The sequence below is a fragment of the Sorex fumeus genome, unplaced genomic scaffold (genome assembly GCF_029834395.1).
Source record: "Sorex fumeus unplaced genomic scaffold, SorFum_2.1 ptg000067l, whole genome shotgun sequence".
NCBI lineage: Eukaryota > Metazoa > Chordata > Mammalia > Eulipotyphla > Soricidae > Sorex > Sorex fumeus.
The window spans coordinates 3,675,402-3,689,668 of record NW_026606124.1 but is presented as its reverse complement, the minus strand read 5'-3'; the positions used below and the strand labels follow the sequence as shown (position 1 = coordinate 3,689,668).

The following is a 14,267-nucleotide window of genomic DNA, read 5'->3' as shown; positions in this document are numbered from 1 at the left end:
TCCGTGGGTTTACATGCCAAGTCAGGATCTTTCTCGGATGGGTGAACAGATTCTGTTAGCCATGTAACGCCTTCTGTGGCCCTCAACAAGAACAACTGACCTACTGATGCCTTTCCTTGGAAGCTGAAATCCAAATTTCAACGGAAAGGTAGCAAATTCCTCTGCTATCCTGAGTTCAGGTGAGACTTGCCCCACAGCCGAGTCTGTCCTAGGCTGAGGGCAAACAACTCAGTTTGTGCGTGATTCAACCGCATCTGCATGAATGCAGCCCTTCCATTGGCAGAGAACAAGACAGAGTGTACTTCAGAGGAAGAGTTACTACGGGGTCAGCTCAGGCGTGGCGCCAATCTAACTGCAGCTCAAGTCAGTGTCAGGGAACGGAGGCGGCTCATAATTCCTAACTCTAACTCCTTGCAACTAGAAAAAAATCTCCTGAAAAGTCAGTCTTAGAAATAACCATGGGGACTTGACAGGTTCTCCTTACATAATTTCATAAGTAGCCTGGTTCCTATAGATCACTCAAAAAGAACAGAAATCTAAAGTGATGGATTAATCTATACAGTAAAGGCTAATCCCACACTGCTAGGCACTGTCCAGGACCTAAAGCTGGTACCTGCTTCCACTTGTTCATAATACGCTTGACACTTTCATAAGACAAGGTGATAATGGGAAGAAAGAGTAAAAAATAATCCAGACTTCTTTGGAAAATTTACAGTTGGGTCCTTATGAAAATGCAGACAAGTATTATACTCTCTCTCACCCATTCCCTCCATCTACATCCACTTGACATTTCTATTAATTCCAGCAGTTTCTTACTTAAGTTAAGGGCAAAAAGCTAAAAAAAAAAAAAAAGGTATTCTTGAATTGGCTGGGCAATTTCCCTTTGGTCAAGTCAATCTCTTTGCAGTAAAGAGAAGGGCAGGGCTACACCCTGCCAACATCAGACCAAATATCCCAGAGAAAGACTGTGAACTAAGTGCCAGTTTTTCTAAGGACCAGAAGCTAAAGATTTAATGAAAAGCACTGAAAACTGAGGTCAGAAAACTTTCTGTCCATATTCAGAACAGTACTTGCCTTTGGAGATACGCTCTATGCCCATGGACCTTGGACCCGGACGGCAGGTACTATACTTACTCAGGCTGAGGTCAAGACCTTTAAATGCGCACTAGTCTTTCAATCAATAAAACATTCAGAATACAGAGGGGGCAGGAACGCAGTAACTAACAGCCTTAGCCTAAGTTCCTGCCTTGAAATTTCCATACTATCCCTCTTTAGAGTTATGGTCAGCTCCTTGTAAGGAATTATCTACCAGAAGACCAAAAAAGATGCCACTTTCAGATGAGGACATTTTAGAATTCAGTAAGGACACCAATCCCCAGCATGAACAGCTGAGCTCTTGTGCAGACAAGCGGTAACCAAGGATCCGTGTCTCAGTCTCGAAACTAACCGCCTGTCCAACCCACAGAGAGAAAGGTAAAGGAAGCTTGTTTCATTAAGGTTACTACTGGCTCAGTCACCACACAAGACTGGTGATCAGTCAATCCCTGGAGAGCAGAAAAGAGTATGACTGCGTTAATCAGATTCCTGATCATTTAATGAAGTCACAAATGCTCCTATTTTCACATCACCATGAACTGTGGGAGCTTATGTTCTCTCCGATTGCTGTATCTCTGAAATTGTTGTGCTCTAAAAATCTGTTAGTGAATGTGCTTAGTATTTTCTCCCATTCTTCCAAACTAAACTTCGAAAAAGGCTTAGACCTAAATCTCTTTATTGATGTACTAAACCATGCTAATATAGAAGGAATGCCCCTGAATATCTCTAGAACCACCCATCCAATTCCACTGTGATCCCAAATCCCAATACCACACATTAAAAGGAGCTCTGAACAGCATGAACACAACTCCCACCTTAGAGAACTAAGCCAACACTCCAGCTGATACTGTCATCCCTTGTGTAAGAAGAATTCTCTCTGAGGGAGGAATTCTACCTGACCTACTTTATAGTCTACCTGAATAGAGACAGTAAGGTCCACGTTTATAAGAAAGAAAAAAAAAGTTGTAAACTAATAATCCTACATATATAAACGTATGTACTTAAAAATGAGTTAAACTCTTTTGCAACACTAACGGGCTGGAGCTGTGGCTCAGTGGTTGGGCACTTGTCTTGTGTGTGTAAGATTTGACCCCAGGGATCACAATAAACAAACAAACAAACCCCAAAGATCCACTACTGACACCTGTGCTTTTTAAAGAACTGATGAAATTTAATAATGTTAGATGAAATTTAAGAGGATCTTATTTAATAATCTTAGATATACATGTAGGAGTCAATAATATTTTTCAAGTATGTTTTACAATTTACACATGTGCCAAGTACTCTAATCCTTAAAACCGTCCCATTAAGACAAGTGCCAGTATAACCTTTAATGATGGGAAGTTACCGGCCTGTTCTCCATCCCAACCCTACCACCACCGACCACCGAATCACAAGTCAAGTGCTCTGCCCACATTCACAAGCTAAAAGTGAAAGTCGGTCTAGAATTCAGATGTGTCCAAAGCCAAAGCAGGGTCTCCTCTGATGCTCTGATCTGTGATCAGTGTGCCTTACTAGGCTGGGCAAAGTGTCTTGTGGTTACTTATGTTAAAGACATGTTTTGTGGGTCTGGAAGATGGCTTAGAGGGCTATAGCACACCTCTTCATGTGCGGGCTTTGAGCCTGATCCCCAGTACCACACACCCCTCACAGTCCCACTGATATGCCCTGGTGACCCCCCCAACACAGACCCATCAGCCTGATTTGCTGAGTATCACCAAGAGTGACCTCCAGATTCCCTGAACATTGCTCAAAGGACCCCACTTCAAAATAACTTTTTGTCCAAACAAAGGAATTTTAACTTAATCTCTAATTATGAAAATCTAGGACCCTCTCCACTGGAAAACGCAGCAGACCGTGAATGCCAACTCTACAATTATAATATTGGGGCCTGGAGATACGATATCTGGGGCGTGTCACGCATCCCACTGAGCCACCAGCACAACTCCCCAGCACCACTACGGTCCCCCAAGCAATGCCAGGGATCATTCCTGAGCAGAGACCCAGCAATAGCCCCCAAGCACCACCAGGTGTGCCCCCCACAAAGAAAATCAAAATATACTATTAAAGAATGGAGATAGGGGCTGGAGCGATAGCACAGCGGGTAGGGTGTTTGCCTTGCACATGGTCGACCAGGGTTCGATTTCCAGCATCCCATATGGTCCTCTGAGCTACTGCCAGGGTAACTCCTGAGTGCAGGCCAGGAGTAACCCCTGTGCATCGCCAGGTGTGACCCCCCCCAAATAAATAAAGAATGAAGATAGAGGATCATAGGATCAAAAGTTCAACCCTTGGAAGGAGTGAAAAGATCTTTCCTAAGAGCCCCCAGTTCTGATGACTGCATCCCCGTTATTGAAACAATTGGCATATCAGGAGAAAGAAGACTGACCAACATACCCATCTCTCTGGTGGTGTGGTCAAGTGACCAAATTTTAAAAAGGCAAATCCTGAATTTTTTATAAAATTAATAATTTACAAACTGCTTTCACACACACCACAAACTTTCAGAGGCTTCCTGGGGCAAGTGCTGACAGGCATGTGATCTGCCTGAGACCACTGACCTGGCGGGTACTGAGCAGAACAGGAACTGGAATGCAGTCCCACCTCGGACCAGCATTTCTCAAACTGTGGGCTCCAGGATAATCCAAGGAGACCACAGGTGCAAACTGCACAAATAAGGTGCCATGACATGAGACTGTGGGTGGGGGGTAGGGGGAGAGGGGCTAATGGGAGGAGAGGAGGTCCCAGCAAGGAAGTAATTTCTAGCCATCAGTCACAGCCACAAAGATTGAGAAACACCGTCTCGAACTACAGCTCTGTCCAATAAACCACAATGCCTCTAAATATCCAAGTAAGGGATTCTGTGATAGCTGTGCATTCATCAGAAATCATTCCAACAGATCTGTTTCTTCAAGCAGCAGGGGGAAAGGGAGGGGTGGGGGGCTCTCTCTACCAGCTCTCTGAAATCACAATTAGCAAGGAGAAGTTATCAGCAACCATCTACCTCATTACCCATCCAAAATTAGCTCCAATTCAGAAGCAGAGAAGCAACACTCAGCAGCAGCAGGAGGCAGACAGCTCAACGCCTGACTCACGGCCCTGCCTTTCATTACCAAGGGCTTTCGGAGGATGTGCTCTCAGCACACGGACACGGAGCCTCAAGCTGGGGGCCAGCAGAAGGGTCTGCCTGACACCCAAATCAAAACTCAGCTATTACTTTGGAAAAAGCCAAAGTTTCAGAAAACCTCCCACCCTTCCCCATGATCTTCTCTCTCCACCCACTACACAAAGTAAATGGATTCAGACCTTAAACCGTTTTCAGAACAATAGCTGTGTGTCGGTTCAACAAGGATCAGGAGTGAAACAATGGTCACTGGCTCTGGGCCATGGAAGGAGATGAGAAAGGACGGGGGCGCCAGGGCCAGCAGGCAGACTCTCAAAAGTGGAGACTGGGAAACTGGGGAAAGTGTAACCTCAAGTTGTGTAATGGGGGGCTGGGGCTGGGAGGTGGCTGACAGCTGGGGCTAGCAGCCGGAGGGAGGGAGGAGCTTTCTGGCAGGAGAAGCTGGATGTGTAGATCGGCAGCAGAGGGTGAGAAGGAAAAGGGAACACAGAAGAGCAAATGGAGCCCAATCCCAAGGTAACTGTTTCTACATACGTCCTCAAGACGCTAAAAACAACAACAACAAACAAACTAGTCCCCAACAGAAGGGACCATCGAAACTTTTTCCAGCAGAAATTCTCATCTCCCGCTCAGCCTAACTTCTTGTCCTCCTTTCTAGGCTGTCTATGGTCCAAGGCAGGCTTTTAAATCTAGCCTGCTTTTGCCACCTTTTATTTATTTATTTTAAACAGCTGTTCCCTTCAAGCCCCTTTCTACTACTAATTCCCTGTGGGTGGCTCATGCTGTTCTCTTTCGTGTCTCGTCACAAAGAGGAAAGACAGCCAAGGGCACAAGAGCATTCCTCCTTCTGATACACATGCTTTCCAATCAGGTACCTCAAAGAGATGGGCTGAGCACAAGACACTGGTACCTGTGGTTGGAGGCTAAGACAGGAATACCACTCAGTCTGCCTACATCACCTATTCACAATGCCTCAGCACTAAAGGCAGGTCCATATGCAATCATTCCAAGGGCAAGTCCACGGAAGTGGAGAAAACAGACATGCAGCAGGAGACAGGCCTATGGTGTGCCCTCCCAGATCAGTCTGATCCCCAGGGAGAGGGTGGCCAGTGCTAGACACCTCACAAGCTCAAACTCCTTCACAGCTTCCCCTATCAGACAGAAGTGACAGGGCATGGATATTAAAATCCTCCCCAAGGCCAGTGTCTAAACTGGAGAAATGGAGAAACTAGCTCAAGACAATGAACACTTTAATGCAGCGATTAATAGCAGACCTTAAAATCAGATTGCCAAGAGGCACTGTCACTACTGATCACCTTAGGCAAGTGACCTGGCCTCTGAGCTTGGGTTAGTAACAGTAGGATCGCAGGAGTTTTTATGAGGACTGCAAGGTGTCACAGAAAAGCACAATCATGAAAGCTGCTCTCTGTCTACAGGGCAAGTAATGCCAGAGGCTCAAGGCAGGCTGGAAAACAGAAGTTTGACCATCAGTTTCTCTATCCCCGAAAAGGAAACAAAATTTTCTATCTAATTTTGGGGTGTCTAAAACCCCACCTTAGGTAACCTGAGTCTCAATTGTACTGCTTTGAATGAGTGACCCAAAAAAGGTCTCTCCGTTAAGCTGAAAGCTCACCTTTCAGGGAAATGATGATCTACAACATCTGGGTTAGGTTCTTCAACTTCTTCAACCTCAGTATCATCTGAAAAACGGGGATAGTAATTCCCACCTTCTTCATAGTCATGCTAAGGTTTGCATGAATAATATATGTTTAGTAATTACTAGGGCTGGAGCGATAGCACAGCGGTAGGGCGTTCGCCTTACAAGCGGCCAACATGGCCGACCCGAGTTCTATCCCTCTGCCCCTCTCGGAGAGCCCGGCAAGCTACCGAGAGTATTCGATATGCCAGACACAGTAACAACAAAGTCTCCAATGGAGACGTTACTGGGCCCGCTCGAGCAAATCGACGATCAACGGGAGGGCCTTTACCTTTTTTACCTTTTAGTAATTACTAATTAGAAACTAATACAACTCTAAGTGCAGAGATTGAAGATGGTCACTCTACCAGACGTTCTTAACTCTGTAACTTACAAGATACCCTTGGGTGTTTCTCTGAGTGACCTAGGAAGCAGGGTGAGAGAAGGCAAGGAGACAGAGCTCTAAGGTCCCCCACAGGAGAGGGATTACCTGTTTTTCTGAACCTTTCAATTTTCAAAAAGACTAGTTCAAAGAATTCCAACATGCTTCAAATAGAAAGTGGTATCAGGAGGCTGGAGAGGTAGTACAGCAGGTCGACCCTGGCGTGTGGTTGACCCGGGTTCAATCCCCAGTATCTCACTAAAGGTCAGAAATGTACCAGAGACATCTCAGAAATATAGAGGGCATATCAGGCACACACAGGGCCCCAGGTGCAAGTCTTAGTGGTGCACAACCTTGTGAACATCACTGCGTATAGCCCTAATGGTGCCCAGAACCTATAGGGAGGCCCAAAAAGAAGAAAAAAATAAGGTAAGGCTGTCAGCAATTTTATTAAAATTCTGATAAAATATTTTAAAGGGCCTTATAAAAACTGACCTTACACCTTAAGCAAAAAGAAACTGAAACTGCAATTTCTTAATTTCTTAATCTGAGAGAAGAATCAGCTCCGTATTGCCCCTACTCCACCCCCACCTCCCCCCAAAACACACACACACACACACACACACACACACACACACACACACACATCTTCCTGAATGTCTAACATGACCCGGGGCCTCAGTGACACTTGCCTATGACAATGAAGAACCTTGAATGGGATCAGAGAGAAAACTCTGCTTATCAGAAAATTAAGTCACTTACTTTACATCCCATTTGTTTTTTGTTGGGGGGTGGCACACCTTGAGGTGCTCAGGGCTTACTCCTGGCTCTGCACTCCAGGATCGCTACTGGTGGCACTCAGGGATCATACACAGTGCCAGGATATTAAACCCAGATTGACTATGTACAAGGCAAGTGCCCTACTGGCTGTACTACCAATCCGTAAATCCCTAGTTTACATCTTTATAGTCCTTGGTTATATTGTCATTTTTTAAATTTTATCCTCATTCCTCTGAAGGAATGAGAAAGTGGTGCTGAGTGCAATAGATCAGGTCCCAATTTGACCCTGATATCAAAATGACGATACCTTTCTAAAAACTAAGGATATTAAAATGCAGTAAATGTAAAATGATATCAAACTAATCTTTTCAGGACACTTCAGAAAATTCACTTCCTGACTCCACAAGCGATATTTAAGCTGCTAGCACAACAAAAACCAAGAATGCCTCATGGGAAGAAAACAGGCAACTCGCTACATATAAATCTGCTATCTCTCAAAGAGCTTTCGTAGTAAGAGGTTTGGTTTCAAATAATGACACCTTGCATATTTATATGTTCATAAATGCTCTTATCTCAAGGCACCGTAAAATATATTTAAAAATATATGAATAAATATAGGGTCAATCTATAAATATACTCAAAATGAAACATAAAAAGCCAGAGGTGCTGGGGGTGGGGGTGGGGATAAGTACTGTACAGTGTGCTCAGTTAGGACTTAAAAAGCACAAGATGAAAAATATTTGCTAGGAAAGGTGATATTCTCTTTATATGAAGCATTACCATTTTATAGACTGAGCAGTTACTAATAAAAAGCCACACTTATCTAATTCCTTTTGCTGAAAAATTCAATTGTCTGTAGATTATTACAAATTCTGAGTAAAAGATATCTGGCTCTGACATACCAATAATCAGAATTTAAATATTAATGACAATTCAGCACATTCTTGAAGAGGGTAATAGAACTCATCTCATTCTTCCATCAACTTATATCCCACAAGTATGACAATGAACACAAACAGATCAAGCAGATAGCCTGGATACAGTCCAGAAGACAGTTAAACCTAATAGAGAAAACTCCCTCACTTTTTTTTAACAAACACATCCCTAAAAACCACAAAGTCAAATATTTTGCACATGGGAGAATGCGATCTTTGAATCACATCCCAAGATGTTCGGTGATCCCAGCCTTCCCAGCTACGGCATTACTTCGCAAGCACAAATAGCTTAGAACGGAAATCACATCAGAAACTTTGCTCTATGTATCAATAACAAAATTTTTCTTAGATGGCAAGCAAAGTCCTGAACTTAACCATGCATCAAAGAAATCAGTTAAGACTCAGTCTGCCAGGCCTACTGGGCCCCATTTCTGCAAAGGTTCTGATTTCAAAGGGTCTAAAACAGGGCTAGGAAACAGCACTTTCAACAAGCTTTCAGGTGATACCAGTCTATTTTCTGGCCTTTTCAAGCAGATGGAAAATAAGGTACAGAAACTATCTGTTTTTGAAATACATTTTTCTGAAATACAGAGCCTCTCCTAGAAATGAATCTTTGGTTCACGACTCAAAAAGGAAAAGTGACCCAGACCCTATGTCATTTACTATGAATTCTTTACTGTGACACTTATTCTGAATTTGCTCAATCAAACTGGGAACAAGCTTACAGTTAAAATTTCCATTTCCTAAATTTATTTACTAAGAACTATACACAGGATAATTAAAATAAATTTTATTCCCAGAGAGTTCTATCTGGCAAGATGGGAGACAGAAAAAATATCAAAATACAGTTGATAATGGCCACTCATACTTCACAGATCTATGAAAGAAAATAGGAATATAAAACAATTTTGCTGTGATGTAAGGGCTGATGTACGCAGGGAGATCTCATATATGAACCTACAACAGTCTTTAGATGATGAGAGAGAGGGAAGACAGACTTGCTAGAAGAGGAAAAGGAGCTGTGTTAAAGATGACAAGAAGTAACTCCGAAGAAAACTACACAGTGTCAATCATTTCAGGAATGTTTTAATATGCCAAAACCTGTTTATGATTTGTGCAACTCAGAAAAAGAAGCCTTATCATCTCAAGACCTGCAGCTCGGGGAGAATGAGGCCATTCTAGAAGCTAAGCCAGTCTGAGACTTTTTTCTATAGGACAATGGCATCACTGAGGTGAGGTGATGGTATGAAGAATGGATCAGAAGAGAGCGAGCACAGCAGTTAGACTGTTCGCCTTGCACGTGGCCAACCCAGGTTCCATCCTAGGCATCCTGTATGGTGCCCTGAGCACAGTTAGGATAATTCCTAAGTGCAGAGCCAGGAGTAACCCCTGAGCATCACCGGGTGTGGCCCAAAAAGAAAAAGAGGAAACTTAATAATTCAAATGAAAACTGAGTCGGAACTAATTAGGAGTAGCTGAATGAATGGCAAGAAGATGATGAATGTGAGAAATGTGTACAAAACAGCATCACATGAAACTGACCCTGGGGCAGAAAGGGACGCTGCAAACTGGAGTCAGGTTACACAGCCCAAGAGTTGGCGTTGGAAGTGCCTACAGATATCCTCGTGAGATGTTCAGATGTAGTTAAAAATGTGGAACTGGTATTCAGAAGAGAGGGGGAGGCTGGAAATAGGCACTTGGGAACCAGCTAAGTGGAAGCTAAAGCCATGGGAGGAGATGAGATCACTCAGAGAAGATGAAAAAGGAACTGAGAATGGAATTTTCTACATAATTATACAAACTCTTTCCAAATGATTCACCGCTGAACTGCAATGCCTTTTTACTAGCATAAAATGCACAGTAGGAATTAATTCCCTCCCTATATCTGGACAATACCTTTTGTAACAGCACGTAAATAGTTTATTGATCTGCATCAGAAAATTTAGAGTCTTCTGATGTCTTTATTGTTCACTCCATGCCACAAGCTCTAAAAGTATTAGCAGAGTGTGTGTGTGTGTGTGTGTGTGTGTGTGTATTTAGAACGATTATCAAGAACAACTTCTTAAAATTAAATATACTACCATATATACAAAGTCTGGAGCAATAGCACAGCGGTAGGGCATTTGCCTTGCATGCAGCCAACATGGCCGACCCAAGTTCGATTCCTCCGCCCCTCTCGGAGAGCCCGGCAAGCTGCCGAGAGTATCTCGCCCGCACGGCAGAGCCTGGCAAGCTCCTCGTGACGTATTCAATATGCCAAACACAGTAACAACAAGGTCTCCAATGGAGACGTTACTGGGCCCGCTCGAGCAAATAGATGAACAACGGGAGGACAGTGACAGTGACAGTACTTTGGAAAAAGTAGACATATGTACGGTGAAGGACAGAACTTAACATAGTAGATATAAGTTGATTTTTTAATGACTAATTTCCTTAAATCTAGTAAGAATTCAATGTCACTTCAACTGACAAGGAAATTTTACTCAATGCTAAAAAGGGCTGGAGTGATAGCATAGCAGGTAGGGCATTTGCCTTGCACTTGGCCGACCCAGGCAACCCGGGTTTGAGTCTTCCACCCCTCTCGGAGAGCCCGTCAGGCTACCGAGAGTATCTCACCCGCATAGCAAAGCCTGTCAAGCTCCCCGTGCCGTATTCCATATGCCAAACACAGTAACAAGTCTCACAATGGAGATGTTACTTGGCCTGCTCAAGCAAATCGATGGACAATGGGAGGACAGTGCTAGAAAGAAATGAGCTATGAGAGTCATGAAAAGACATGAGAGAAATCTAAATGTACACAATTAAAGTAAAAAAAAAATCTATCGGAATAGATTAAAAACCAAAAGATTCCAACTCCGCGACATTCTGGAAAACACAAAAACTATGGAAACAGTAAAAAAGTCTCAGTGGCTGCCAGGGATTAAAGGGACGCCACTGGGGGCAAATGCGTATGTGCTGGAGTGGAAAACACAGATGGGAATTCTGCCCCTTGTGCTTAATTTTGTGGAGAATCTAAAACACACACACACACACACACACACACACACACACACAATTAAAAGACATAAATATACTAACTGAAATCTAGTATTTAATCTAATCTCTGTGTGATTAACACAGAGACTTGCTTCACCCCTATCAAGTGCACCTAACTAAAACGACCTTCTACAACAAGAACAAGTCTGAACCAGACAACTGCTAGTAATACCTACCTGTCTTGTGTTTCTTATGCCAAGACAGAAAACAAGAGGGCTCTTTCTAACCTACAAATATCTCAAGCCCTGAAATCACCCAACTTCACTAGCTAACTTGATTAATGCTATTTTGAATCCACTGAACAGAAACCATCCAATTTGGTGAAACACATGTTACCCAATGTAAGAGGAAATTTCCTACGCCTTCATCACATGAAACAGCAGGAGCAGGAATCACAGTAATGGGTAAGGTAGCCACATGATTTATCATGTAAACAAGGACACTTTTTATGAGTGAATGGGATTTTATTAATGATTTTAATGGGAAATCATCACTGTTTTAATGGGCAATAACCACAAACTAGAATTATGGTTACCCCAGTTACAGGGGACTTGGAGGCTGTGCTGTGTGAGATCAAGCAACTGAAGTGGAACTGTCACAAAATATACTTCCAGACTAAGAGATTACCAATTCACGCTATGGTGTATTTGTGATTTGCGGAGTTTTACCAGGAATAACTCTGAGCAATACTTTTCCAAAACTTCCTTTGAGGTTAGAGAGACAGTACCAAAAAACTCCATATGGTCCCCCAAGCTCCATCAGGAGTGAGCCCTGAGCTCAGAGCCAGGACTAAGTCCTACAGCCAAGTGTGGTCCAAAGACTAAAAATACATAAAATAGCAGATTAGGAGTAACGAGAGATACAAGAACCAGGCCCTTGCCTTGCACACAACCAACCTGGGATTCCTGACACCCCGTTAGTCCCCCAAAGCCGCTCAGGAGTGATCCCTGAGCAACCCCAGGAGTAATTCCTAAGTGTAGAGCCAGGAGCAGACCCCTGAGTATTGCTGGGTGTGGCCCAACTACCAAAGACACTCCTTTCAAAGGAAAAGAATCACATGTCTCAACATTATTGGCCATAATGTGTGCAGCAGGATATTGTGGGACATGCAAAATTAGAAATATATCTTGGTTTACCAATAATATATGATCTTATAAACTATACCCCAGTTCACAAGCAACATTGCCTTAAACATCGTGAATTTATAGAATAATAATAAGAATATTTCAAGTAACAGACTATAATAGCTTACAAAATATGAGAGCTGAAAGGGACCTTCGAAATCATCTATTCCAATCTGGTTGTACCCCTAAAGAAACTGAAGCTTTGGATTTTAACTTACGTCATATCATTGTGAACACTATATATGAACACGTACATTATTATATTGAGCTGTTTTAATACATTTAATACAACTTTTTGGTTGTTTTTGCTCGCGGCTGACATGGGTTTGATCCCCGGCACCCCATTATCAAACTACCAGGAATGATCCCTGAGTGCAGAGTCAGGAGTAAGCCCTGAGCACAGCTGGGTGTGATTCCCTCCCCTCCCCCCCCCCCCAAAAAAAACCTCCTTAAGGTTGTTATTGCCATTCCACGGATACAGAGGCAGGATTCATTCACAGGACTATGGAAGCAAGTATGATTCCAAGGCTAGCAACATGACACTGTAACTGCACCTTTACAGGTAACAAAGCCCTATTTACCGCGGAAAATTTCAACCAAAGACAATCCAATATATACATTCATATATATCACTCTCCTCCCGTTGTTCACCATTTGCTCGAGGGGGCCCAGTAATGTCTCCATCGTGAGACTTTGTTCTTACTGTGTTTGGCATATCGAATACGTCATGCGTAGCTTGCCAGGCTCTGCCATGCGGGAAAGATACTCTCAGTAGCTTTCCGGGCTTTCCAGGCTCTCCGAGAGGGGAGGAGGAATCGAACTCGGGTTGGCCATGTTGGCTGCGTGCAAGGCCCTACCTGCTGTGCTATCGCTCCAGCCCCCAATATATAAAACATTAAAAACATTTCATATTAAAAAATTCATATACTATATGTTCTCCTATTTATCTTCAATGCTATCTAGTAAGTACTGATCACTATACATCCGTGCCCAATTATCTAAGTAATCGACACAGAAATGCAGGAATCCCTTAGCTTCAGTATCTGGTAGGGGCTGGAGCAATAGCTGGCCTGGGTTTGATCCCCGGCACTCACTGTGGTCCCACAAGTCTGCTAGGAGTCCTACTTAAGCGTGGAGACAGGTGTGAGCTCTGAGCACCACCAGGTGTGGCCAAAAAAAAAAGTATCTGGCGGGGTCAGAACGTGTACTGGGACGAAGGAGCTTGCTCTGATGCTGGTTCAATTCCCCGCACCACTTGGTCCCTGAAGTATCACCCAAAGACTAAATGTGGCAGAAACTCCCACCCACTGAAAGAAACATTTGGCAGGACCTGAGAAATGGCTCAGTGGCAGAATGTATGCTCTTCATGCAGAAGGCACTTAATTCAGTCTCTGGCATCAGAAGGTGGGAGGACCGACTCTGGGATTACTGCAATTTAAGTGTTAAGAGAGGAGAGACCTCCCAAGTAGTGCTTGGGAGGATTCTCAACCCAGCTGGCCCGATGTGGGCTGGGTCAATGTGAAGACCTGAGTGTGTGATGCTGTTCAAGTCTGGCAGTGCTGGGAGCCCCCAGGGCTGTACCTAGTAAGGCTCCAGGAGCCATGTGGTGCTGGGGTTGGAATTGTTCAGTTGCATTAAGACAGACACCTTTATCCCCCTGTTCTATCTCTCCAGGCCATCTCTAGTTCTTTTTTTTTTTTTTTTGCTTTTGTGCAACCCCACGATGCATAGGGGTTACTCTTGGTTCATGCACTCAGGAATTACTCCTGGCGGTGCTCAGGGGACCATATGGGATGCCAGGAATCGAACCCGGGTCGGCCGCGTGCAAGGCAAACGCCCTACCCGCTGTGCTATTGCTCCAGCCCCCCATTTCTAGTTCTTATCTGCAGATCTTCAATGTGGTTACTACAATGACATGCGCCTAGATTTTCTTCCCATCAGTTTTCTTCCAAGAAGAACTTAAGAGGTTTCTTCTTTACCCATCTCGTTTGAAGTATTTCTCCTCCCAAGTCTTTTTATCACGGAATCAGTTTGCATTCGTATCGGCAGTATCACTGTACACATACAGTGCTCCTACAGCACATCATCATTCCAG

At 43.7% G+C, this 14,267-nt stretch overlaps 1 protein-coding gene across 2 annotated transcripts in view; it reads right to left on the bottom strand.

Annotated features, from left to right (window-relative positions):
• The window catches only part of NPTN (neuroplastin), a 62,109-nt gene that overhangs the window by 30,046 nt on the left and 17,796 nt on the right, over window positions 1-14,267 (bottom strand). The window lies entirely within an intron of this gene.